This window comes from Zea mays, chromosome 6 (assembly GCF_902167145.1).
Source record: "Zea mays cultivar B73 chromosome 6, Zm-B73-REFERENCE-NAM-5.0, whole genome shotgun sequence".
Lineage (NCBI taxonomy): Eukaryota > Viridiplantae > Streptophyta > Magnoliopsida > Poales > Poaceae > Zea > Zea mays.
The window spans coordinates 63,823,536-63,847,210 of record NC_050101.1 but is presented as its reverse complement, the minus strand read 5'-3'; positions in this window follow the sequence as shown (position 1 = coordinate 63,847,210).

The window sequence follows — 23,675 nt, the reverse complement described above, 5'->3', positions numbered from 1 at the left end:
GAACCCCGACTTCGCCCGAGCCATGAATACGCCGAGCGAAGTCGGAGGAGTACTAGCTCGGATAGCTGATGGACTCCCTCGGACTCCCGACGCCGAGGGTTACCGACGACTGTTCACCCAGGCAGCCAACCATCTTCTACCGCTTGCTCACCCGCCGAACGATCTATGACACGCCATCAACAGTCGCCGAGACGCGCGAAGCTCCATCAATGCTTCGCGTGAACGGCGGCACGAGAACGAGATCCACCGCTGGGAGGAGTACGACAGGGATCATGGCATCCCAGCTCAGAGCCAGGCCACCAGAACTGAGTCGGCAACGGCCTCAACTGGCGGTACTACCCGGGGACGGTCGAGGAACCACAACAACTACTCCCCTCCCCGGGATAGGCATCATCCCCGACGACAGGAGGACACCTGCGGAGTGTCTGCTCTTACTCCGCGCCTTAGGGCCATCCAATGGCCTCCCAACTTCAAGGTATCCAATGTCGACAAATATGAACCTAAGCAGGATCCAGGGGGTTGGCTAGCCGTCTACACCACCGCTGCTCGAGCTGCCGGGGCATCCGAAGACGTGATGACCGCGTACTTACCCATCGTCCTTGGGCAAGACGCGCTGCAATGGCTGCGACATCTACCCCGACACTGCATCGACGACTGGGGCGACTTCAGTCGACGCTTCACCGCCAATTTCCAGTCCCTCTCCGACAAACCGGCGCAACCATGGGACCTCAAATCCATCAAGCGCCGGGGGGACGAAACTCTCCGGTCGTACCTCAAAAGGTTCCAGACCATGAGAAATCGTATCCCCGAGGTCACGGAGGCGGCCGTGATCGAGGACTTCTACCGAGGATCCAATGACTCGGCTTTCGTCCGAGCCATATTACAGAAGGCGCCAACTACTTCCGAGGAGCTGTTCCGGGAAGCCGACCTCTACATCACCGCCGACGAGCGGGCCCAGGACCTCATCGGAGGAGCAAAGCCCGCACCAGCAGCACCACGACGCGACACGAACCAGCAACCCGACAAACGCTGGGAGAAGAGGCCTCGCGAAGAAGTGCACGCCACCGGACCACCTGCCTCTCGCGCCCGAGGAGGACCTCGCGGAGGCGAACGCACGCTGGACGACATCCTCGACGCCCAGTGCCCGTACCACAAGGACATGCGCCACACTCTTCGTAACTGCCGGGACTTCAAGCACTCCATCGGGCACGGTCGACCCTTCCAACCTCTACCTCCTCCTCCGCCGAGGGGAGGACCAGATGAACCACGACAACCCCATCAGCAGGAGGAGGGAGGAGGAGGAGCTTTCCCGCGCGTTGACAGGGAGGTCAACGTCATCTTCGGTGTACATGGGTCGCAGGAGAACAAAAGACAACAAAAGCTCAATGACTGCTAGATACTGGTGGCGACCACCGGTCCTCCTGCCCCATATCGGTGGTCTGAGCACCCGATCACTTTCACTCGGGAGGATCAATGGCTCAACTTCGACCATCCAGGCAAATACCCGCTCCTCGTCGATCCGGTGATCCGAGAGAGCCGGGTGAAGAAGGTGCTAGTGGACGGGGGGAGCAGCATCAACGTCACCTTCCCCCGGACACTCCAAGGCTTGGGAGTTCACCTCAAAGAGCTCCACGAGTCGGACACTCCTTTCTTCGGCATCGTGCCGACGGAAGGAGAATACCCGCTGGGCCACATCTACATGCCTGTCACCTTCGGAACTCCGGAGAACTACAGAACCGAGTTCCTGAGGTTCAAAGTGGCGAACTTCGACTGCGGGTACAACGCCATCATCGGGAGGCCAGGATTGGCCAAATTCATGGCCATCCCACATTACACATACATGATACTGAAGATGCCAGGACCGCAAGTAATCATAACTGTGCGCGCTGACTTCCAAGGCGCCGCAGAGTGTTTCCGAGTGGCCATCCAAGCAGCCCTCACCACCAAGCCGTCGACGGTTTCTTCAACACAGGCGAACTCTAAGCCTGAGGAGGACCTTGCAGTACCGGCAAACGAAGCTCAGGCCACGACCTCTATGCGGCCGACTGAAGAAACCAAGAGGATCAACCTGGGGTTTGCTGATGAACGCAAGACTGCCATCATCAGCTCCAGCCTGGACGACAAATAGGAAAGCGCGCTCGTCCAGTTTCAGCAAGATAACCGAGATGTATTCGCATGGCAACCTGCGGACATGCCGGGAGTCCCAAGAGAACTGGTCGAGCACAAACTGAAGGTCTATCCCCAGGCAAGACCGATTCGGCAAAAGCTACGTTGTTTGACGCCCGACAAGAGAGAGGCCATTCGCGCCGAGTTAGCTCGCTTGGTCGCAGCTGGATTTATTAGAGAGGTGTTACACCCCGAGTGGTTAGCCAACTCTGTTCTTGTACTCAAAAAGAATAAAGTGGATTGGCGCATGTGCGTCGACTATACTGACCTCAACAAACACTGTCCGAAGGATCCCTTCGGGCTCCCAAGGATAGATCAGGTGGTGGACTCCACCGCTGGATGTTCTATGCTGTCTTTCTTGGATTGCTATTCCGGATACCATCAAATTAGTTTGGCGAAGGAAGACGAGGAAAAAACAACGTTCATCACTCCGTTTGGTGCTTTCTGTTATACCTCCATGCCGTTCGGCCTCAAAAACGCTGGAGCGACTTATCAGAGAGCCATTCAAACGTGCTTAGCCGATCACTGGGGCAAGCGTGTGGAGGCCTACGTAGATGATGTGGTAATCAAAACAGAGAATTCAGAAAACTTCATCGAAGACTTACAACTGGTTTTCAACAGTCTGAGGCGGTATAGATGGAAGCTTAATCCCGAAAAATGTGTTTTCGGGGTACCAGCAGGAAAGTTACTCGGGTTTATTGTCAGCCACCGGGGAATTGAGGCTAATCCAGATAAGATTGAAGCTATCATGAAGATGGAAGCACCTCGATCACAAAAGAAGGTTCAGCGACTTACTGGATGTATGGCAGCTTTGAGCAGATTTATATCCAGGCTAGGGGAAAAAGGTTTACCATTTTACAAGCTACTCAAGAAGGTGGATAAGTTTCAGTGGACTTCAGAGGCACAGGAAGCTCTAGATGCACTGAAGAAATTCTTGACAACACCACCAGTACTGAAGCCACCGCAACGAGCTACGTCAACTCAACCAGCTGAAGATCTACTACTGTATATCTCTTGCACGACTCACGTGGTAAGCACCGCGTTGGTAGTCGAGCGAGTAGAAGAAGGACATGCCTACCCAGTGCAACATCCTGTTTACTTCATCAGTGAAGTTCTAGGCCCCTCAAAGAAAAAGTATCCTCAAGTTCAGAAGCTATTATATGCAGTACTTCTAACTGCCCGCAAGCTACGTCACTACTTTGATGACCACAAAGTCATAGTAGTCACTGGTTTTCCGATAGGGGATATTCTTCACAACAAGGAGGCCATTGGCCGAATAGCCAAGTGGGCTTGCGAGCTGGGATCTCATGACATCTAGTTCCGACCTCGCACCGCCATCAAAACTCAAGCACTGGTTGATTTCGTATCAGAGTGGACTGAACAACAAGTACCAGATAACCCAGAGACTGCAGAAGTGTGGCGAATGTATTTTGATGGCTCGCTGAAGTTGCAGGGAGCAGGAGCAGGAATTCTCTTCACCGCACCTGGAGGCGAGCACCTCAAATATGCCCTCCAGTTGCTGTTTCCGGCCTCCAACAATGCAGCCGAGTATGAAGCTCTGATCCACGGATTGAACATCGCCATATCATTGGGCGTCAAGAGATTGATGGTGTACGAAGACTCTCTGGTAGTCATTAGCCAGATAAACAAAAAGTGGGATTGTTCAAGCGATTCAATGGGAAAATACTACACTGCTGTCCGAAAACTGGAAGATAAATTTGAGGGTCTGGAATTTCATCATGTAGAAAGAGATCGGAACATAGCAGCCGATGTATTGTCCAAGCTAGGATCCAGTCGAACTCAGGTCCCACCTGGAGTCTTTGTGCAAGAAGTACTACAACCGAGCATCTCAATGGATCAAACAGAAGAATGTAATATTATAGATCAACCTGAATCAGACTCTGATGACTGGAGAAGGCCAATCATCAAGTATATAAAGAATGAGGAGGAACCAGATGACAAGAATTCGGCCGAGCGCATTGCCAGACAGTCGGCTCACTACACACTCATTGGGGAGACATTGTACAGAAGAGGTGCATCAGGTGTCCTCATGAAGTGCATTCTCTCATCTACTGGGAAGCAACTTCTGGAGGAGGTTCATGCTGGGCAATGTGGAATACATGCAGCATCCAGAACACTAGTCGGGAAGGTCTTCAGGTCAGGATTCTATTGGCCAACAGCGAAGAATGATGCAGCCGAGTTAGTTCAGAGGTGCGAAGCTTGCCAATACCTATCAAAACAACAACATCTGCCAGCACAGCAACTACAGACCATACCAGTAACTTGGCCTTTCGCATGCTGGGGACTGGATATGATTGGACCTTTCAAGAAAGCTCAAGGAGGATACACTCATCTATTGGTAGCAATCGACAAATTCACTAAATGGATAGAGTTCAAGCCCATTGCTTCTTTAACCTCTGCTAAGGCCGTGGAATTCATACAAGACATAATATTCAGATTCGGGATACCAAACAACATCATAACTGACCTAGGATCCAACTTCACAAGTTCGGAGTTCTTCGACTTCTGCGAGCAAAAAAGCATTCAGATCAAGTATGCATCTGTAGCACATCCAAGAGCCAACGGGCAGGTCGAGCAAGCTAACGGGATGATACTAGAGGCACTCAGGAAAAAGGTCTTCGATAAGAATGAAAAATTCGCAGGAAAGTGGATAAGGGAGTTGCCCTATGTCGTTTGGAGCCTAAGAACCCAACCTAGCCGAGCTCTGCATGGAAACACTCCTTTCTTCATGGTCTATGGGTCGGAAGCAGTGCTACCCGCTGATCTCAAGTTCGGGGCGCCAAGATTGATCTTCGAAAACATAGCAGAAGTCGAGGCCACCAGGCTGGAGGACATTGATACACTTGAAGAAGAACGGCTGAATGCGGTAATCCAATCAGCACGGTACCAGCAAACTCTAAGGCGCTATCACGACAAGGCTGTGCGACAGTGATCCTTCTCAGTAGGAGATCTCGTCCTCCGCCGAATTCTAACGGGAGAGGGACGACACAAGTTATCGCCCTTATGGGAAGGACCCTTCATAGTAGCAGAAGTCACTCGGCCAGGATCGTGTCGTCTCACTCAGATGGATGGCACAGAAGTCGGGAACTCCTGGAACATAGAACACCTCAGGAAGTTTTATCCCTAGCTGTATTTCAAAAAGCTATCGGGACGACGATGTACTCTGTAAAGTGGAAATATGTCATCAATAAAAAAGGGGTTTCAAAGATACTCAGTTTGTTCACGATTGACTTGCATTCTTACTTAACTCGGGGTGACCACTATGCCCTGCTAACGGAGCAATCAGTTTAAGTCGGCAACGACTTAAGGCGGTGCAACATGATCACGCTTACTTAACTCGGGGTGACCACTATGCCCTGCTAACGGAGCAATCAGCTTAAGTCAGCAACGACTTAAGGCGGTGCAACATGCTCACGCTTACTTAACTCGGGGTGACCACTATGCCCTGCTAACGGAGCAATCGACTTAAGTCGGCAACGACTTAAGGCGGTGCAACATGCTCACGCTTACTTAACCTGGGGTGACCACTATGCCCTGCCAACGTAGCAATCGACTTAAGTCGGCAACGACTTAAGGCGGTGCAACATGCTCACGCTTACTTAACTCGGGGTGACCACTATGCCCTGCTAACGGAGTAATCGGCTAAAGTCAGTAGCAACTTAAGCCGGTGCAACATGCTCACGCCTACGCAATTCAGGGTGACCACTACGCCCTATTAACAAAAGCAATCGACTTAAGTCAGCAGCGACTTAAGGCGATCTGACGTGATTACAATTACTCATATAAGGATGACTTCTATATCCCGCAAACAAATTTCATAACCATCGCGCATCATTTTACGACTGCAAATTTACAGACTGATGAATTCTGAAACAATACGAGAATAACAATGTCGTTTAAGTACTGAAATGGCATCCTCTAACAAATGTCTGACCATGCTAACCGCGCGCTCAGAGCACACAAAACGTTTCTCTACTTGGTGATATTTTTCTCAGGAGCGATCGATGAGGAAGGACGGCTTGAGGAATCAGGGGCAGCATTCACATCAGCCCTTATATCTTCGGGAACAACCACGCCGGGTCTCCTCATCAAGATTCGCCCCGCCCGAATAGCCTTGTCCATGGCTCTGTCGCGCTGGGCTCTGAGAGTAACAGAAGTTTCTTCGGCAACCTTGGCAGCCAGTCGAGCAGTTTCTAACTCATGGACAATGGATTTGTTGGAAGCTCGGAGTTCTTTGATGGTAGCGTCCTTCGCTGATATCAGCTGCTTGAGCCGAGTCACCTCATCCGAAGATTCTTGCAGCTTACAGCGTTGGTTGTCCAACTCTTCCATGGTGAAGCGATGACTCCTCTCCAGGATAGTCAGCGAGTTGCTAGAATCACGATACAATCTGTCAAGACTGTCACGAGAAGCAGCAAGGATACGTTTTTCTTCCTACAAACAAAAGTCAACTCCCTCAAAAACCAAGCAAGTAATATGAGCACAACAAGACAAAGCACAGTTTCACAAATCACCTATTCAGAATTGAGCTGGGTGTGAAGAGAAGAACTCAGTGCATTGGCGTCATCTAAAGCAGCGGAGACCTGACCCAGTTCAGTCTGGCTCTGAGAGTACTTTTCCTCAAAGTCAGTGCATCGCTGGACCAATTCAGCCTGATCTCGGGAATGTTTTTCCTCAAGAGTGGAAATCTGCCGAGTCATTCCTAGCAGGAGACAATCAAACAAAAAGGGATCAGAATGTAAAGCAATCCACAGTGAAGACAAAGAGAAGCAAAAAAGCACTAACCAGCGTTGGTCGCCTCCAATTCAGATACACGATGTTGAAGTGACACTGGATTCCAACATGCAAGAGATGAAGCTACTTCTGGGACAGAAGCACCCTGTAACCTCAGCTGGCCAGCCATCCCATCCACCAAAGCCTGATGAGGAGAACAGATGAGTGTAATGACAGCACTTCATGCAACGTAAAAACCAAGCTAAAATACATCACAGTACCTGGAGGTTGGAAAAGAACGAAGGGATCCCCAAATCAGGAGAGATCAATTGATAACCGGGTGTAAGGCCGCCACTCGAAGCAGCTTGCAATGAGCCAGCGGGAATCAATTCGGTGCCATCAACAGAGCCCAACACTCGGTCAGCGGGAACGCTGCCCTCTAAAGCGACTCCCTGGTCCAAAGCTTGGGCTACCACCATACAGCCGGAGTGTGGAGGCGATCCCGCATGAACGTCCATGGAAGTACAGGAAGGAGACCCCGCTCGGACACCCTCGGGGGCTGGGTCATAGTTTGCACTGCCCACTTGAGCCGGATCATCCCCGGCAGCACCCTCGGGGGCTGGGCAGTGGCTTACACTTCCCACCCGAACCAAATCATCCTCGGCGACATCCTCGGGGGCTGGGCATGTGTCAACACCATCCTTGGGGTCCAAGTTCTCTGCAGTAACCACCTCTAAGGTTGACGGGCCCTCAGCTACTTCCATAGGACCAGGACGATCCAAGTCAGTCTCCCAACCCTCGAGATCGCGCTCTAAGGTCGACGAGGCACGGGATGACCTCAACCCAGCATCAAGCACATCAGCGCAAACCTCCATCACACCATCATCCACTGGCTCCGATAACAAGTCCTATGGAACCATATCCTCAAGAGTCTGATCAAAGTTGGCCAGGGACAATTCTTGCAGACCAATGAGAGCAGACAAAGCAGGAGAGGGAACTCCACTACTTTCACCGCTGGCGATGAACTGCCGACTGTTTTTCCAAGTCAAAGGAACTTCATCTTCCTCCTCCTCGTCGTCCACATTGGCAACACAAGCAGCACCCCCATTGGGATCAGCAACAGATGGAGCACCCACATTGGGATCAGCAGCGGATTGGGTACACCCATTGGGGTCAGCATCAGTAAATTCAGTCACAGGCACTTCTTTAGCAGCAGGAACCGAAGTACCAGCGTCCCGATCCAAACTGGATACTCGCCGGAGGCGTCTTCTCTTCTTTTTCTGCTCATCAGCAGAAGGATCAGGCTGATTGGCTCGGCAAGGGTGCCTCGGGCGAGTACTGGCAGGTTTCTGAGTATCCAAAGTTGTATCAGCCTCTGGGAGGGGCGCCACTACCAGTGCCCCAGCAGGAGCGGCATCAGAAGAATCCTTAGCCAGCAAATCAAGCATAGCGCTTATCTCTGCATCACTAGGGTTCAGGGGCACCTCGAAATGGACCTGCCGTTCATCATCAGGAATCTCCCCAAGCGAGGCAACCAAGGCACTAACTTCTTCAGCAGAGGGTCGCACTATAAGACCCAAACTGCCATCAGTGACAGGTGGATTCGACACAAAAAGGGTGAAGGCTTTGGGAGGAGACAGGTTCCAGGCCGAGTATGCCACTGGAGCACCAACATTTGACACTTTGCCTCTAAGGATCATCTCAAGTCGGCTCACCAAGTCTGCAGAGGGAATTCTTCTGTCGGTAACCCGAGTTGAGTCGGCTAGGCCTCGATACAGATAAGCTGGGTATGCCCTGTCCTTCAACGGCTGAATATTCTTGAAGACAAAATCAGCAACCACAGCTTCAGCAGTCAGACCCCTCTCTTTCAGCAGTCCAACATCAGCTAGCAACGCACCTGCCTCAGCTACCTCCTGATCTGTGGGAGACTCGGTCCAGCTTGGGGTGCGAACATCTGGTTGTCTTCCCGACCGGGGGGAGAGAATTTCCATAATTCTCAACTATGAACCACTCCAGGCGCCATCCCTTGATACTGTCTTTGAGAGGGATCTCGAGATACTCAGTCTTCCTCCCGCGGCGCATCTCCAAGCTGGCACCCCCAACCAACTGATGTTGTCCCCCGGCCATCCCAGGGCGACAGTGATACAAGTACTTCCACAACCCGAAATGTGGCAGCACACCGAGAAAGGCTTCGCATAATTGAACGAAAATGGAGATTTGCAGGATAGAATTGGGATTCAGATGGGTCAAGTTAAGATGGTAGAAATCAAGGAGGCCGCGGAAAAAGGGAGAAATGGGAAGGCCAAGGCCGCGGAGAAGGAAAGGAGCATAAACAACGGACTCATGGGTATCCTCAGTTGGGACAGTAACCCCATGGCAAATCCGCCAAGAACAGAGTTCCCGCGGAGGAAGAACCCCGATGGACATGAGATGGAGAAGTTCGGGCTCAGAGATGACGGACATGTGGTTACCTGCGAAAGGCAACTGGCTGTTGGGGTCGATTGGAGGAATCACCACATCAGACGAACTCGAGGTCTTCCTCTTGGGCGCCATCTCGATTCTACCGGCGAGCAGAGTGGGAGGCGAATTACAGAGAGGATTCGGAAGCGAGAAAGCAAGAATTAGGGCACGGAAAGCAGAGGCGGCTAAAAGCGCAGCACTTATGGGATATTCTCGAGCCAGATACCGTTTCAAAAAGTGCCCAGTCAGCACCCGGCAGTTATTTCCAAAACACTGGCGTGCCACGTGATCACCCGGCAGTTATTTCCAGAACACCGGTGCGCCACCTCATCACTCGGCTATCATCTTCAAAGTGGCCCACGCAGCCTGCTATCACTCGGCGTTACCTCTAAAACGCTGACATCGTGTTCAGTCGCTCGGCGTTACCTCTAAAACGCTGACGTCGCCTTCCAGTCGCTCGGCGTTGCCTCTAAAATGCTGACGTCGCCCTCCAGTCACTCGGCATTACCTCTAAAACGCTGACATCGTGTTCAGTCGCTCGGCGTTACCTCTAAAATGCTGACGTCGCCTTCCAGTCGCTCGGTGTTGTCTCTAAAACGCTGACGTCGCCCTCCAGTCACTCGGCGTTACCCCTAAAACGCTGACGTCGCCCTCCAGTCGCTCGACGTTGCCTCTAAAACGATGACGTCGCCCTCCAGTCACTCGGCAGTCATCTCTAAAACTCCGACATCGTGTTCAGTCACTCGGCAGTTACCTCTAAGGCGCCGACATCATCTACAAGTTACTCGGCAGCTATTTCTAAAAGCATCAGTTTGATGCCCGAGTTATTCACTTACTGTTTCAAAGGAATCAGCTTCACAAATGAGCAGGACAATCATCAAGGAGAAACCAACATCATTCCTTCATTAAAGGGAAGATAACATACTTACAAATCAACTCTTTATGAGTTGATACTTCCCTATTACTACTACTACATTACATTACTGCTGCTACTACTACACTACACTATACTACTCTACACTACTAAATACTACTACATTATTCTAACTATACTATACTAATATCTAAAAGACCAGTGGCATCTAGCCACTGGCCCTGCTGCTGCCGTCACCGCCGCTGCCGCCCCTGCTGCCACCACCGTCACCGTCCTTGCTGCCGCTGCCGCCGCCCCTGCCGCTGCCGTCACCGTCACCGCCGCCATTGTCATCGTCGTCGTCGTCATCCTCGTCCTCGCCGCCGCCGTCCGAGTCCTCCTCATCCGAGGAGTACTCCGCCTCATCCGAGCCCTCGAGCCCAGAGCGCTCGACGGCCCGGATGTACGTCCAGACCTCCGCCACGAGCCCCTGGGAGTCATCTGAGTCGTCAGACGACTCACGCAGGGGGATGGGAGCCGGAGACCCCTCAGACTCAGAGGAGAACTCCTCCTCTGAGTACTCCGAGTCACCAAAATCATCCGATGGAGGAGTTGGCTCACGCTTGCGCTTGTTGTTCTTGCCCATGGTGGAAGCAAAAGGGAGAGAAGAAAGGGAAGCAACAGAGAACAGCGAGAGATGTGAAAAAGCCGGAGAGACAATGGCGTTATTTATAGAAGGAGAAGGCAACCGCTCACCTCCAACCGCGGTCACTGAACAGTCGCAAAGCATTCAATAAGCACTCCAACCCGTCTGAAGACACGTCAGGCGGCCGACACCGTTTCACGCAACACAACACCCATTGGGACTCCAGTCAACAGCGTGGAAGATATGATTACACCCGCCGTCACATCACATTACTACTCAGAAGCAGCCGGCTAAAACACTCAGCGTACCAAGCCGTTCCTTGCCCACACCCATTGGGGGGACGCCTAGGAATTATCAGTATATTTTTCAAAATGGTCACATCTGTGCAGGGCACGCAGTGAATACCTCAAGGCAAAAATGAGATATCAGTAAGGATCAGAGGAAAGCCAAATATAGCCAGTGAAGTACAAAATATGGCCGATAGAAGCGACGTGAAGACTGGACAGAGAACGTCCATCAAATGTCCAATCAGTCACAGAGCAAATAAATTACACTGCCTAGCAAGATATGGATGGATTGCGAACTCGGCTGCAAAAGACAAAATACATGCTGACCTCCGAAGCATAATATTGATGACATAATGCTGACCTCCAAAGCATAATGCAGAAGGCATCATGCCGATTTTTATAAGCAGAAAGGATAATCTTCAGCAAAAAGACACAAAAGGAAAACCTTCGAATGGATTATCCTCAAAAATCCACTCGAAGGTCGGGGGCTACACCCATTGGGTGCACCTTCGGTGCACCCCATGAATCATCATTCCAAGCCAAGTGCCGACTTCTAAGGCATGGGGCAAGATTAAAGACAAGGCTGGCCCTCAACCAAAACGCAGGAGTAAAAATGGAAATAATTTCTGGTGGAGACCTTCGAGTAGATTATTTTCTAAAAATCCACTCGAAGCTCGGGGGCTACACCCATTGGGTGCACCTCCGGTGCACCCAATGAAGTTCAGGGTCCTACAAAACGAAATGCCAACCTCTAAGGCACAAACACGAAACAAAGCTTCGGTTTACGAGTGATCAAAGCAGGAGGAGACAGTAAGAAGTCGTTTTCTTCAAATCGCCTGCAAGCTGGACCTGGGATCTTTGGGCTGATTACCTCTAAATTAACCCAAAGATCGGGGGCTTGTGGGGGATAGATATCCCCCGGGTCCACTAAAAGAGTAAAAGACCTCACGAAAGGCCCAAGGGCCCAATAAATCATAAGGTCATTCTTTCGTGGGCCTGGGGAGAGACAACCAGCAAAGCAGATCGACATGAGGCCGGATTGGTGCAAACCTAGACGGCCCACAACGTCGAGCGAGTGACCACAACAGAGATCCGACTTTCCCGCGCTGGAGCCCCCATGCAATGGAGCCATGCGAGGATAAGTCGGCAGAACTACAAGGAGATAAACTCAAGCAGTTCACTATCTTTTAGCTACTCGTCGTTATCATATCCACGTGTATTGCCCCACGGTCGAGTATATAAGGCCTAGGGGACACCCCTTCAGATTGATCGACCCTATTACTTAGCCACCCACTTCGACTCTCTGCATTCTCAATTCAGAGAGCTCTCTTGTAACCTTATCCACTCAGCATACTCATCAGGACGTAGGGTGTTACGCATCTCTAAGCGGCCCGAACCTGTAAACCTTGTCCACTGTCCCTCGTGCAACTGGCATGAACCATTTTGCTACAGTCTTTGACACCGTCCTACTCCTAAAAACACCTTGAGGGGCAACCCCGGGTGTGCGGTCGGACCCAAAACACCGACACCGGACCCGGTCCCCTTTTGACGGGGTCCGAGGGCTCGATGCCTCCCTCTGGTGGGATTCCGTTACAAAATCGTTCCCGTTGGTCTCGGAAATGTCCTAGGGTACCTCGGGAGCGTAGCCCGAGCCTTGGTTATGTATCGAACGTACCCAGGGTCATCCCTCGCTCTGCGTGCTCTGAGGCGGCTGTCAGAACCCTTCGGGGGCCAGCCTATGAACCCCTGATCAGTAGTGGGCGCGGAGCCCGAGTGGCCTGAGGCGGCCGTTGAACCCTTCCGAGGGGCCAGCCTTCAAACCTCTGACCAGTAGTGGGCGTGGAGCCCGAGTGCTCTGAGGCGGCTGTTGAACCCTTCCGAGGGGCTAGCCTTCGAACCTCTAATCAGTAGGGGGGCTCGAGGCCCACTTCCTTCGCGGAGAAGGATCCCTTTCGGAGTATCCCCTTTCCCGGTCCCTATGGCAAGAGAGAGAAAGAGGAAGTGGAAAAGGATACGAAATCGAATGACGTGGCACACCTTTTTTGACGCGGTCATCATGGCGGAGGTGAAGCGTCGCCTGCTTCGCCTGCCAAAGGTGCCACCTGTCCTGCCACAGAGTTAATGCAATGGGACGAGTGGTTCGCGGGGCGGCTGTTGTGCGTGCGCGAGCCGTTCGAGGAACGGGCGTCTCGCTTTGAGTTTTGAATATCACGGCGGGTTCGGGCGAAGTGTTGAACGGGTCTTGCCTGGGCCTTTATATATTCGAGAGAGGGACCGGTGACGGTTCTTTACTCTGCTGCTCGCCTCCCACTTAGGTTTTTGCAACCCGAGGGAATAGCCAGAGAATGGAAACCATGCACCCAGTCCTTTCCGTCGCCACCTCTTCTGCTTGGTGATGGCCGACCGGGTGACCATTGTTTCGCCGCGCGACCCGTGGCCTTTCTCCACCGTCACGGCGGATGACTTGGAGGCCCTTGTTGTTGATGGTTTGCTTCGCCCTCTCTCCGGTGACTCGCAGCCGGAGTGGATGGCCCCTCAGAGCGGAGCCGCCCCGTCCCCGCCGCCGGGGTATGTGGTGAGCTTCGTCTCCTTTCACGAGCGGGGGTTCGGAGTGCCGGCAAGCCGTTTTATGCGGGCGATTCTGCACGTCTACGGGGTGGAGCTGCACAACCTCAGTCCCAACTCCATCTTGCAAGCAGCCATCTTCGCGGCGGTTTGTGAAGGATATTTGGGGATTGCCCCCCCACTGGGACCTGTGGACCCATCTCTTCTCCGCGGAGCTTTTTGCCTCACCGACGGGGGAAAGAAGGGTTTGCATGGCGGTGCGGGCCGGTGGCTGCATCCTCCAGTTGAGGCAGGCGCGGGCGCTGCAGTACATCCCTGCCGTCCTCGCGTCTTCGAACAAAGGGTGGCAGCGCCGGTGGTTTTATCTTCGAAATGACGATGGGAGGCTCCCGTCGTTTTCTCGACGAGTGGTGACCGCTGCCGCCGATAACTGGCGCTACGGGACCCCGCGCGAGAGACAGAAGAATCTCCAGCCCCTATTGAAGGCCTTGGAGGAGCTGCGAGAAGGAGGGCTCACCGCCGCGGGGGTGGTTGCCGCCATTCATCACCGGAGGGTGCTCCCCTTGACGGAGCGGCGGCTGCCGCTTTGGGAGATGACGCGGGGGGTCGACTTTGAGGGTTTGCAGATGTCCTCGGACCCCCTTCCCACCGACGACCTCCACAGGCGGGTAGCCGACACGGTAGGGAAGTTAGAGGCCGGCGCCTTTTCCCAGCCCTCGATGCGTCCCGATCGCGGGTGTGTGTCTCTGGTGAGTATCCGCTCCTTCTTCCTTCTTGCGTCGGATTGCCCTCGGTTCTCACAGCCGAGACTTTTCGTCCGTCTCCAGGAGGTGGGGTTTCAGAAGCCTTCCCTGCCACCGGTCCCGGAGGACGCGGTGGACCGAGCTGCGTGGAGGGTCGCTGTGGAGAAGAGGAAGGAGAAGAAGGACGCGAAGAAGGCTCGGGCCCGTGAGCGGATGCGGGCTCGGGACGCCTTGGAAAGGCTTCATCATCGGCAGGAGAGGGATGGGCTCCCGAGGGAGCCGTCGACGGAGGCGCCTGATGATGATGACGATGATAAAGACGATGATGAAGATGACGACATGGCGGCCCGCCTCGGCCTCAGCCCGGATCTGAGGCTGTGCCAGGGGTCGTCGAGCCAGCCCCCGAGCGGGCCGGCACCGTCGGTATCCGGGGCCGGGACATCGGGGTCCCGGTCCGAAGAACAGGGGCAGGCCGAGCGGGTACTTGACCCCTTGGCCGAGGTAGTTGAGGTGACCCCGGGGAGTTAGGCTGAGCCGCCTGTTCCCCGAGAACCGTTGCCCGTGCCGACTGCGCAGGAGGGTGATCCTTGGGTCGTCGTGGCTGCGCCTGGGCAGTCCGTCCCTCGGGTGCCTCGGGCGCGCAAGGCGAGGATGGTACCGAAGCCGGCAGCGGGGCAGACCTCGGTGGTACCTTCGGGGATCGAGGTTCGAGAGACCTCCCCACAAGCACGATTGATCATGGCCCGGAGCGGGTAAGTATCCTAGGATATCTTCGTCCTGGCTCCTCCTTCGTATGTCCTGATCCTGGTTTTCCCTTTCTCCTTAGCAAGCGGAGGCACGGTTCGACCGGTTTGGCTCCCCGGAAGGTCCTCAAGACGGCGTCGGCTTCTGTAGCTAGTGCCGCGCTGGGCCTCGCCGGCCAGCTGACCCCCTCGCAAGACGCCCCAAAGCGGGGTGCTCAGGCGGCACCAGCTGCCGTGGGGTGAGCTCCCGAGGCTGTCTCCTCTGTCGAGGCGGTCGTCGCGCTGGGGGAGGCTGCTGGCGCGGCTGTGGCCTCGGGCCCACCAGACGTGTTGCCGGCGCTGGCACCAGCTACTGCCGAGGCTGTTGCCGTTCTGGCCGTGGAGTCACCCGTCGCCGCCGATGCTGAGATGGTCGAGGTGTCGCTACCTGATGCCTCGGAGGAGGGGGCGCGGAACCGCGACCCATCCTGGGGAGCGGCAGCCTCGTCCCCGCGCGGCGCAATCCCGACGGGCGGCGTCAGTCGCTCCGGTTCTGGACTAGTGGGGCTTCAGATCCCCTCTTCGTTCTTGACGATGAGCGAGAGGAGCAGTCTTGGGAGGGGCTTCGTGAATGTGCCGAGGCAACGATGGGGTCGCTTCGGTCGACCTTGGAGGTCCTTCGCAGGGACGTTCCCAAGATCCTCCAGGTAATGATTTCAAGCATATCTTTCACGTGATCAAGGCATTCTTTGTGACGCCCCGCTTCCTTTCCTCAGGATCTGACGGATCTGAGTGCCGCCAAGTGGTCGTTTATTCGCCGCGAGGCCGATGTCTGGGGTTCGCTGCGGTCCCTGAGGACCACGCTCGCCGGGGCTACCGAGCGCCTCTCCCAACGGAGCGCTGAGGTGGCGGACCTTCGGTTGCTCTGTGTCGATCTGGGAGCAGAGGCAGCGGCGCCACGCGCAGAGGCGCAACGGCAGCAGTTGGAGCTTGGCCAGGTCATCGGCGAGCGGGACCAATCTCGGGGCCGGGCCGCTGAAGTCGAAAGCCGGGCTGAGGCTCTTGGAGTCCAGTTAGCCGAGGTGTCTGCTCGGGCCAGAGCCCTTGTGGCAGACCTAGCCGTGGCCCAAGCCGCATCCTCGGAGCAGTGTGCCCGAGCCGAAGGTATGTCTTGGCTGTTTTAAGATTTTGATTCAGCTTCGTTCCTCAACCAGCGTTTGAAGTCTTCTGCTTTGGCTATTTGCAGGGCTCGAGTCTGCCCTCGATGAGTCCACCAAGGCACTTGCCCAGGCGACCGAGCAGAAGGAGGCCGACCACGCGGCCATGTCCGAGGCCATCTCGGCCTTCTGCTGGGTCTTTGGTTTCGACGACGTCCCCTCGGGAAGCTCCCCTCAGAGTCGCCTGCAAGCCTTGGGTGACCACGCGCGCGGCAGACTCCGCGAGGCGCTGCATCACGGCGTTAGGCGGGCCTTCGCCGTGCTCGCTTCCCACTACGACGTGGATCTGGAGCAAATCAGCGAGGGGTATTGCCTTCCCGACGAAGATGAAGCTGCCTTGGCCGAAGTCCAGAGGCTTGATGCGGTCGCCGCAGGCCCAAGCGCGGTGCTGGCGACCACCTTCGAAGCAGAGATCCTCCCGCTTGCGCCATCGTCCGAGGCCGGGGCGGATCTTGCCGAGGGTGGGGACGAAGCCGAGGGCACGGCTCCTTCTCCGGGCGACGCCTGATTCTGCCGGAGCAGTTTATTTTGAATGCATGTCTCTTGCGGCCGCCGAGGCCCGAACACTTTATCATCGTAATATAAAGTTGCGTCTCTTTTCCTCCTGTCTTGCGTGTCCGGACTCGTTCGTCAGTAGCGGGATTGCTTACCCAAGTAAGAGTTATTTTTTGCGGTAGGCGACGAGTGAGGTATCCGTATCCCAGAGGCGTAGGAGTCCCTCGGCTCGGTCGGCCTTGCCGCTTACATGCACTCTTATTTGTTTCTTGGGGTCCTGTTACTGATATAGCCGGGAGACGCGAAAGTCGTTTTGATGGAAGACTTTTTTCGAGGAAAATTTTGATGCGGAGGGGGTGCCCCCCTTCTAGCCCCCGAAGGAGGGTCGGGCTTTGCCAAGGCAAGGCTGACCCTTCCTTGATGGTTAGACTTTGTATGTGAACGAGGTGTACGAGCGACTTGAAAGCATCTTAAGGGTAGAGGCGACGTAGCTGTCGGATGTTCCAAGCGTTGCTGTAGACCTCGCCTTGACTGTTGGCCAGCTTGTATGTCCCGGGCTTCAGAACCTTGGCGATGACGAACGGCCCTTCCCAGGGAGGCGTGAGCTTGTGCCGCCCTCGGGTGTCTTGTCGCAGCGAAGCACCAAGTCGCCCACCTGGAGGTCTCGGGACCGAACCCCTCGGGCGTGGTAGTGTCGCAGGGACTGCTGATACCGCGCCGAGTGTAGTAAGGCCATGTCCCGAGCCTCTTCCAGCGGGTCCAGTGAGTCTTCTCGGTTGGTTCGATTGCTTTAGTCGTCGTACGCCCTCGTCCTCGGGGAACCGTATTCTAATTCCGTGGGCAAGATGGCCTCGGCCCCATAGACTAGAAAGAACAGTGTGAAGCCCGTGGCTCGGCTCGGCGTTGTCCTCAGACTCCAGACCACCGAGGGGAGTTCCTTCATCCATCGCCTGCCGAACTTGTTGAGGTCGTTGTAGATCCTCGGCTTGAGTCCTTGCAGAATCATGCCGTTGGCACGTTCTACCTGCCCATTCGTGATGGGGTGAGCCACGGCGGCCCAATCCACCCGGATGTGGTGATCCTCGCAGAAGTCTAGGAACTTTCTGCCGGTGAACTGGGTGCTGTTGTCGGTGATGATGGAGTTTGGGACCCCGAAGCGATGGATGATGTTGGTGAATAACGCCACCGCCTGTTCGGACCTGATGTTGTTTAGGGGTCGGACCTCGATCCACTTGGAGAATTTGTCGATGGTGACCAGCAGGTGCGTGTATCCCCCGGGTGCCTTCTGCAAGGGACCGACGAGGTCCAGACCCCACACAGCAAACAGCCAGGTGATGGGTATTGTCTGCAGAGCCTGAGCGGGCAAGTGGGTCTGCTTCGCGTAGAATTGACACCCTTGGCAGGTGCGGACAATTCTAGTGGCGTCGGCCACCGCGGTCGGCCAGTAGAAACCTTGTCGGAAAGCGTTTCCAACAAGGGCTCGAGGCGCTGCGTGATGACCGCAAGCCCCCGAGTGTATTTCTTGTAAGAGCTCCTGGCCTTCGGCGATGGATATGCATCACTGGAGGATGCCGGAGGGGCTGCGGTGGTAGAGCTCCTTCCCGTCACCCAGCAAGGCGAATGACTTGGCGTGCCGCGCCAGTCGCCGAGCTTCGGCTCTGTCGAGGGGTAGCTCTCCTCGGTGGAGATATTGCAGGTACGGGGTCTGCCAGTTTCGATTAGGCGTGACCCCATTCCGCTCTTTGTCGACGCGCAGTGCCTCACCCTCGGTAGCCGAGGGTGCCTCGGGCTGAGCCGAAGGTGCCTCGGGCTGGGCCGAGGGCGCCTCGGGCAGGGCCGAGACCTTCTCGGGCTTGGGCGTGTCGTCGGTCTTGACTGAGGGTTGATGTAGGTCTCGGGAGAAGACGTCTGGGGGAACCGTTGTCTGCCCCGAGGCTATCTTAGCCAGCTCGTCCGTAGTATCGTTGTATCCTCGGGCGATGTGGTTGAGCTCGAGCCCGTAGAACTTGTCCTCCAGGCATCGAGGAAAGAAGTCGCGAGCTGGTCGGGCTCTTTCATCCTGATTTGGTGATACCCTGAGTAGGCATCGTGGAAAGACAGGGTTTCACACCCAGCAGTGGAATCCACGATTTGATCGATGCGAGGCAGAGGGTAGGGAACCTTCAGACATGCTTTGTTTAGACCAGTGTAGTCTACACACATCCGCCATTTCCCTCCTTTCTTTCTCACAAGCACAGGGTTGGCAAGCCATTCGGGATGGAATACCTCTTTGATGAACCCAGCGACCATCAGCTTGTGGATCTCCTCGCCTATGGCTCTGCGCTTTTCTTCGTCGAATCGACGCAGAGGCTGCTTCACGGGTCGGGATCCAGCTCGGATATCCAGCGAGTGCTCGGCGACATCCCTCGGTATGCCAGGCATGTCCGAGGGACTCCACGCGAAAACTTCGGCATTCGCGCAGAGAAAGTTGACGAGCACTGCTTCCTATTTGGGGTCGAGCTCGGAGCCGATCCGGATCTGCTTGGAGGTGTCGTTGCTGGGGTCGAGAGGGACAGACTTAACCGTCTCTGCTGGCTCGAAGTTGCCGGCATGGCGCTTCGCATCTGGTGCCTCCTTGGAGAGGCTCTCCAGGTCGGCGATGAGGGCCTCAGATTCGGTGAGGGCCTCGGCGTACTCCACGCACTCCACGTCGCATTCGTACGCGTGTTGGTACTTGGGGTCGACGGTGATGACCCCGTTGGGGCCCGACATCTTGAGCTTGAGGTAGGTGTAGTTGGGGACGGCCATGAACTTGGCGTAGCATGGCCTCCCCAGCACTGCGTGGTAGGTTCCTCGGAACCCGACCACCTCGAACGTGAGGGTTTCCCTTTGTAAGGAAAATGGACCCCGGGTCATTTGGCTAATTGAGTTTTGGTGTTTGATGAACAACACAATCCGTGAACTAATGTATTTCCCAAGTGTTTGTGTGTTGTAGTTCACAGGATGCAAAGTGGATTGCACTGAGGCTCTGAGGATGCAACACCTCAAAGAAGACATTATAAGACTCATAAAAGACATTACAAAGTAATATTGAAGACACTTTATATATGCTAAGAGTCCAACACATCAAGAAGTAGAAGTGAGATACAAAGCTACAAAACAAAAGTGAAGTTGATAAAGTTGAGAGCAAGGGCTGACTGAATTGGAAGTGTTTCACAATATCAAATCTGTTCAAACTGACATGGCTTCAACTCTGAGATGTAGACAATTTTATAAGCTTTCCAAAAAGTCCAAGATCATCAAAATCGGAGTTCGGAGCTAAACGTTATGCCCATAATACGAAGTCGGAATTGCTGAAAAACTGCAGTAGCATATGGGATGTCCGGTGCACACTGGCCTGTCCGGTGTGCCAAATTTGCTCAAACTGATATGGCTTCAACTCTGGGATGTAGAGAATTTCATAAGCTTTCCAAAAAGTATAAGATCATCGAAATCGGAGTTCGGAGCTAAAAGTTACGGCCAAAATACGACAAGCGGACATGGGCTGTCCGGTGCACACCGGACCGTCCGGTGCGCCATGTCCGGTGCGCCATCTTCGGAAGCTCAAACGGCTACTTTTAACGGCTAGTACACGTGGGATGTCCGGTGCACCACCGGACAGTCCGGTGCACCTGTCCGGTGCGCCGCAGAAAGCTGCAGAATTGCTTTCCAATGGCTATATTTGAGTTGGGGCCTATATATACTTCACCCAACCGACCATTTGAATGTGTGGGAGCCCAAGAAACATACCAAGGCATATTGTAGACATTTCCAAGTGCTCAAACACCCAAGTGCTTAATAGAATCACTCGGTGATTAGCGTAGGTGCTTTGTGAAGTGCTTAGGTTAGTTAGACCGCATTAGCGCTTGCTCTAGGTGAATCCTAGTTAGTTGAGTGAGTTTTGTAAAACCACACAACCCCTCGGCTCTTGCGTGAGTCGTTGTAATTGTACCGAGTGGGGCGAGAGTCTTGCAAGACCGTGACAACCGCGTTTGTGTCACGGCCGCCACCGTGTACCGGAGGGAACGAGGCCCGCGGCGTTTCGGCCGGAAGCTCGATAGTGGAGACGGCAGGGAGCGTCCGAGAGGAGCCGGAAGCGGAGCACCACTTGCACGTGGAGAAGGCCCGCGGCTCTCTACGGAGTTACTCGACTGAGGTGCTTGGCCCTCGCATGGGCTTCCCTTTGCGTAGGGACACCAACGAGGATTAGTCGGGACCTTGCGTGGTTCCGGATACCTCGGTAAAAATACCGGCGTCATCCACGAGAGTTTGCTTCTCTACCTAGCTCTTTACTTTCCATATTTATATTAAGCATTTAAGTTTCAATCTTGTAGTCATACTTGTTTAGTGTAGATTGAAACTTAACCTTTGCGGTAGAGATAGCAACACTTAGACAAAACCTAGTTTGCACACTCTAGTTTGATTACTTGCAAAGGTTTTGCTCTAGGGATTTAATTGTGGCCTAGTTTAGTAAAAGTTTTGGAAGTCCTAATTCACCCCCCCTCTTAGGCGTCACCCGTTTCCTACAAGTGGTATCAGAGCCCGGTTTGGCTCATTTGAAACGCTTTAGCTTCACCGCTAAAAGAGCCGATGCTTTTTAGAGGAAGGGATGGATACCCATAGGCCACCACACTTCGACGGCACTAACTTCCCATATTATAGTGCTAGAATGGCTTGTTACCTAGAGGCCGTTGATCTAGGTGTTTGGAGAGTCACTCGTGACGGGATGAAACCCCTCAAGAATCCCGAGAAACCCACCACGAGTGAAGAAAAAGAAATTCATTTAAATGCTAGAGCCAAAAATTGCTTGTATGAATCTCTTAGCATGGATATTTTCAATCAAGTATTTACCCTGAAAACTGCTAATGAGATTTGGCTAAAATTGCATGAGCTCCATGACGGCACATCCAATGTCCGTGAGCAAAAACATTGTCTAGTCTTAAATGAGTATAATTCTTTTGCTATGAAAGATGATGAGCTTGTTAGAGACATGTATTCTCGCTTGAATCTAATTATCAATGAGCTCAATTCTATTGGCATTAATAAGCTAGGTGATGCGGACATTGTGAGGAAGATTATCTCCCTGCTACCACAACAAAGATATGGGAGCATCATCACCATCCTTCACAACATGGAGGACTTAAGCAACATGACCCCGACCATTGTGATTGGGAAAATCGCGGCCTTTGAGATGTCGCGAAAAATGAGTCGGGGAGAGGAGCCAACTTCCTCAAGACCATATGCTTTTGCATGTGATGAAAGGAAGGGCAAAAAGAAGGCTCCCACTCCAAGTTCCTCAAGTGAAGAAGAGGAAGAAGAAGAAAGTGATGATGATGAAGATAATCAACCATGCACATCATCCTCCGAGGACGAAGAAACGATCCGACACGTCGGAAAGGTAATGGGGATGATCCGCAAGATTAATCTAATGGGTGTGCCCCTGCAGGTCGAGGATCTTCTCTTTAACATTGACAGGAAAAAGCAAAGGAAGAAAGGATGCTTCGCATGTGGGGAGAAGGGTCACTTCAGGGACAACTGTCCAAATATGGCCAAACCCAAAAAGGAGAGGAGCAAAGGCAAGGCGCTAACAAGTGTTAGAACTTGGGATGATTCTTCAAGTGAAGATGAACCTCCAAGGACACGCAGCCACCGGTCCTCGTCATGATCATCACACAAATGCCTTATGGCAAGAGGTAACAAAAGCATTCCATCCTCTAGTGATGAAAGTAGTAGTAATGATGAAGGTGAGGGAAAGCCCTCTCTAGATGAGCTTGCGGAAGCCGTAGAATTTTTCCAGGATGTTTGCACTAAGCAAAAAGCTCAACTTAAAACTTTGAAAAATAAGTTGGTTAGCTCTCAAAATGATTACAAAGGTTTGCTAGAAAAATTTGAAACTTTTGCAAACTTAAATAGTGAGCTATCAACTAAAATTGAGCTATTAGAATCTAGTGCTCCATCCACTGCTACCGATGATAGCCTTATTAAAAAGAATGAAAAACTTAAGGCTAAGTTAGCTAGCTCCCAAGAAGCTATTGAAAATTTGCTAGAGAAAATGGAAATTCTTAGCATACACAATAATGAGCTAACTACTAAGCTAGAAAACATTGGTAGCACCCTAGCAGCATCTTTAGTTGAAATACCTGAAATAATTAAGAAAGATGCTTCTACTTCCTGCTTTGATTTAATTGATGATTCTAACCCCTGCAACCAAGTCGTTGTTGAGAATATTGTTGTAAAGACATGTTCGGATGAGGTTGCAAAGGAAAATGAACAATTAAAGCAAGAAGTGGCTCGCCTTGGCAAGGCTTTGTATGACAAGAAAGGCAAAGCCAAACAAATCCGACCTCCACAGGATAACACCACTGCGGGAGTGAACAAGCCTATGGAGGGAGAAACTGTGATTTGTAGACTATGCCACATGGAAGGCCACAAGTCTTTCCAATGCAAGGCGATGATCAGGGATAAACAAAGGCGAAAGCTCAAGCAAAAGCCATCAAGCAAAATCTCCAACACCTACATCAAAAAGGTGAACAAAAAGGATGCTACACCATATTTGATCAAGAAGAAAAAGAACGGAAAGGTGATAGCAATCAAGGCCAACAAGCAAGCCAACAAAGGAAAGGGGGCCAAACGCATCTGGGTGCCAAAGGAGATAATTTCAACCATGAAAAGCACCAAGAAGGTTTGGATCCCGAAAGGGAAGTGAGTGGACCGAAGGTCCTTGGGAAATTTGGAGACTTGGCAAATTTGGATGTATATCATGGGATAC